This window comes from Pseudomyrmex gracilis, unplaced genomic scaffold (assembly GCF_002006095.1).
Source record: "Pseudomyrmex gracilis isolate BER0280 unplaced genomic scaffold, ASM200609v1 scaffold_1370, whole genome shotgun sequence".
In the NCBI taxonomy this organism is placed as follows: Eukaryota; Metazoa; Arthropoda; class Insecta; order Hymenoptera; family Formicidae; genus Pseudomyrmex; species Pseudomyrmex gracilis.
The window spans coordinates 6994-11590 of record NW_018021954.1 but is presented as its reverse complement, the minus strand read 5'-3'; the positions used below and the strand labels follow the sequence as shown (position 1 = coordinate 11590).

The 4597-nt window shown below is 33.5% G+C and overlaps 1 long non-coding RNA gene across 1 annotated transcript; it reads left to right on the top strand.

The window, feature by feature from the left end:
• The first annotated feature begins 306 nt into the window (after window positions 1-306).
• LOC109862104 lies at window positions 307-1528 on the top strand. The gene is made up of 4 exons (XR_002251086.1): window positions 307-421; window positions 513-784; window positions 1015-1148; window positions 1288-1528. It is a non-coding gene; the product is annotated as an uncharacterized LOC109862104 (long non-coding RNA).
• The last annotated feature ends 3069 nt before the right edge of the window (window positions 1529-4597 follow it).

Below are 4597 nucleotides of genomic sequence, written 5' to 3'. Positions count from 1 at the left end.
TCCTCTACCACTTCTCGCGCATCAACTGTGCATCAGCTACAGCAGCTCAGACGTGAAGCGTTTGATGCAGGAAGTGATGCATTGGCGGGATCGAATTTTTCAAATGAAATTTGTTTACTTTTTTGATGTTGAAGTTTTGCTCGTGCAAAAATGGATCGTGATCTGATCGAGTTATTATTGACGAAAGCAATGAGATTATTACACTTTTACTAAATAAGGAAACTGCTGAGAAAGCTAATCAAGGTAGTAAACATATATACTTTACATAATTAACCTCAAAAATAACGAAAATAATTTTCCAGATGAACAATTTTTGCGAAGTATATAAATGAATACAAAAAGCAACAAAATGCTGGATTAAATGATAGATTAAAAGATGTATTATCAGATAATTCAACTGAACCCAAAGAACTTAAGACAAGTACAGTTTCTTTATAATATAACATCTTACTATAAACAATTAGTATGACCTTTGCAATAAAATGTACTATGATTTATTAATAAAATTTTAGGTGGATCAAAAGGTTTTGTGTGGCCTGATGCTGCAGTATTTTTACTTATTGAACTATATAGAGATAGAGAACATGAATTTAATAGTGGGATGAAGAGACATAACGTCATTTGGGGAGATATTGCTGCCGAAATGAAAGAAGTCAACAAGAATTATACAGTTACTGGCCTCCAGTGTTCTACAAAATTTTCAGGCCTGAGACGAACATACAAAAATATATATGAGCAGAACAGAAAAAGCGGCAATTCTTATAATAGTTGGGCTTTTTATTCAGTAAGTATATGCATGTGTTTGTATTATAATATAATACTGTATGTGCTATATGTATGAACTAACAACAAATTCGATTAGATGCACTAGTGCGCACTGAGTGCGCCTTGTTTCAGTGTGTAGTAAAATACTAACACTGAAATATTCTACTACATATTGAAAGAAGACACACTCAGTGCGCACTAGTGCATCCAATCGAATTCGTCGTAACAAACCTGATTTTGTGTTTATAGGTGATGGACTCATTAATTGGTGATAAGGCTTATATAAAACCTCCAGCGAAGGCCCAACACTACTAAACCTAGCAGAATCTACATCTGGATCATCTACATCAGAATCTTTATCTCCTTTGCTTCTTTCAGAAAATGTAAAAAATAAGTCAGTTTCAGAGAATTTAAAAAATAATAATATATGAACCAATAAACACAATTAGAAAAAGAGTACAAGTCGCTTTTATATTTTATATGCATAATACATATTTGTTAATATGTCTATTAATATTGCAGGTGCGCCTAAAAAAAGACGAGTTGAAAGTATCTTTGAAAATTATATCAATGATATACGATGCGAAAAAGAGCGCGAAAAAAAACAGTGAGACGAAGAACGGAGAAAAAGAGAAGAACAACGAGAAGCAAAATTTGAAGAAAGGAAAAAACAACGTGAAAAAATGCACAATGATAACATGGAGATACAAAAATCATTACTTGCCATTCTGCAAACTTTAGCAAATAAAAAATAAAAATCGGAAAAATTACTTACCATTACTGTAGTTATATGTGCACTGTGATATTTAGATTAATATAAAATGTGCACTGTGATATTTAAGTTAATATAAAATAAATAATATATATTAAAACAATATGTTTCGATATGTACATGCATAATATAAATATAATAAATATGCTATACTAATACGCTTAAAATCTGATCTTTTTTATACCATTATTAAACTCTCATATATATTTACAACTTCTATTCTATTAAGTACAATTATATTTTAACAAAGTTATTAAAGCATGATTTATCATATTTTTATTATATTTTAGTTTTATTTATCATTATCCACGCGTTTTGTCAACAATTAATGTTGTATATAATATTTCTAATTCAAAATTTGAAGATAGTATATCTTCATTTTCAGTTTCATTATCTTTATCTTCATTTTCACTCGAGTTTCTCTCTCTCTCTCTCTCTCTCTCACTAGTACTGTTAATAATAGTTTCATAGTTATAATTATTTTTCATTATTAACATTAAAGCTAACAGTTTGTCGTTTATAGTAGCCATTTTTGATTTGCATCAAATGCATAGAAGTCGTTCCGTTTCCAATCGCGCATCATGCGCAGTAACGCAACAGAACGATATCTATGCGCGCAGCACATTGAATGCACTCTATGCTGTCAATGCGTGCAACGGAACGCACCCTGAATATCCGAAAGGTAATCGCTTATATTCGTACTGGTCATTGGGCAAATGCAAAAAACTGAGTTGAATTTTTATGGACTTTAATTTGGTGGAAACCGTCTTTTAAATCTAGCAATGTAAAAATCGATTTGCCAGATAAACGTGACAAACAATTCTCGATGACTGGAAAAGGATATTTCTGTTTAAAAATTCTATTTAATGGTCTCAGATCAACGCATTACCTTAACTGTCCATTTCTTTTCCGAACGGAAACCACCCGTGCACAAAAAATCGTAAACAAATGGTTTAAATACGGATTTGTTTGGAAAGACATGACCTTCAATACTCATACAATTTTGTACCAGGCAATCGATTCCTCTGACCAATGCAACAATTTAAAGACAAAAGTTTTCTTTCCGTTTTTCACAGTTTATTTTCAATAGCCGCCATTTTGTAAAATATTGCTTGTAATTAAAATTTAAGTTTTTGGTTGTTAAGAAGAATAGGAATGATTAAGCTTGGAATTGAGCTTTTATTTATCTTGATACGTTGATTTGTTGCGGAGTTATCTGCTATTAAAACCTGGTAAATAGTTGTGCTAAAGTTAGGTGGCCCATTTTTTTGCAGGTGAGTGTATGTTAACTTGATACTTTAATAATATTTACGTTGAAGTGCTAACCTAATCTAACCTTGAGACTGAGGCCTTCCGGGATCGTACCACCGTCAACCTTGGACGAGACGAACACGTTTCGGGAAGATTCGAGGCCTTCGGATGAGGAAACCGATCGTCTGTACGACGAGGCGGTATCTAGACTGGCGGCAAGGCTCAACCAATTTGAGGAGCGGGTCGCAGAAGTCAGAAGGAGGACCGGTTTTGAATCTTCGGGCGATGAGAGGAGTGTGTCCCACCGTTCTTCTTCTTCTTCTTTGCATTTATGGCCCCACGCCACTTGTACGGTTAAGGCAACGGCCAGTCTTTGATTGGGTGTGCGTAAACACCGTAGATAAATAACACTAAAGTGGGCTAAGTCTTTGTTGTGAACTGGATTTTAGTGACTACTACGTATTACTCGATCGCGGATGTGTACGTGTTTACTGTCCCTCGGCAGGATAAACTTACAACGCAAGTCCCCCTACCACTCATAAATAGTATTACTAGGTCTAAAACCGTGGTTTGGGTACTCAACACCAAGACACGGAGGTATACTTTCGTTAAAAACACTGCCAAACAAACAAATCAGTGTAAAAAACTCCGAAAAAAGTCCAAAAATATTTAAGCGTAACTACGCACGTCCAGTCGGTACGGCCGACGCAACAGCTCTTTATGTCCCACCGTTCGAAGTGGTCAGCTTCAACGAAGTAGAGACAATAGAAAGTTTAGAGACAATCAGTCTATAAGTTTCAGTTTTAAATAGAGCGAGGAACACACATGCGTATATATATACACATTAATATTTTTGTATTTTAATCCCTTGATATTCATATTATAACCACTGCATGTTTTTCCTCGGAGGTGCATAATATCTCACGTTTTAGACATTTGAAAAACCCAATCAAGATGTCTTTTAGTTTAGAGGCACCCATTCTTGACGGATGTACTCGACATGATGACATTTAGAATTTTTGGCATGAATTGTTGAAAAGTTTTATAAAACTATGAATTGTGAATAAAACTTAGCACAGTGCGGTAATTTTTGGTGACAATTACGTATATGTGGGTTTGAGTGACAATTCGGTGATTTGGGAAATATGAGTCAACCAACTCCCGTAAAATAAATTAATTGAAATGTTCAAAATTCTAAATGCCATCATTAGTTTGTTATATTTAAAGATTTATGATCTGGGTTTGAGTTAAAATTCGGGTATTTCAAAAAAAACTTGATAGTCGAAAGGCACTACGCCGCAAATACTTGGTATAATCAAGAAAGGTGAATTGTCGCTCAAACTTGCAGAAGTGGCTTATTATGATATAAAAAACCACTGACAGAAGTTTTGGCGACAATTAGGAGAAAATATTTAAACCAAAGGCCGATACGAGCATAAAATTACAGGATGGTCGTGTATAATAATTTGTCTTTATTCAAAAATTCTAGACGTTTCGGTCACACAATTTTGGACCTTCTTCAGTAGTACATAATTAAGTCTGACAAGAAAAAATAAAAAATAAAATAAATAACAATGAATAAAATAAGCGCAACACAACATCTTAGTAAATTAAAAATAATATAAAAAAACTCACTTAATTGAGAAGTAACAATGTAGTACACAACATCACTAACAAATAGATGTCAAATTTATACAATAATATAATGTGTACTGGTGAGAAAACATAAAACAGTCATATATATATAGATATCCCCACTATCGGATCAGAGGATCGAAAGGTTCGCAATAAGTCGAATAACATGTTTAC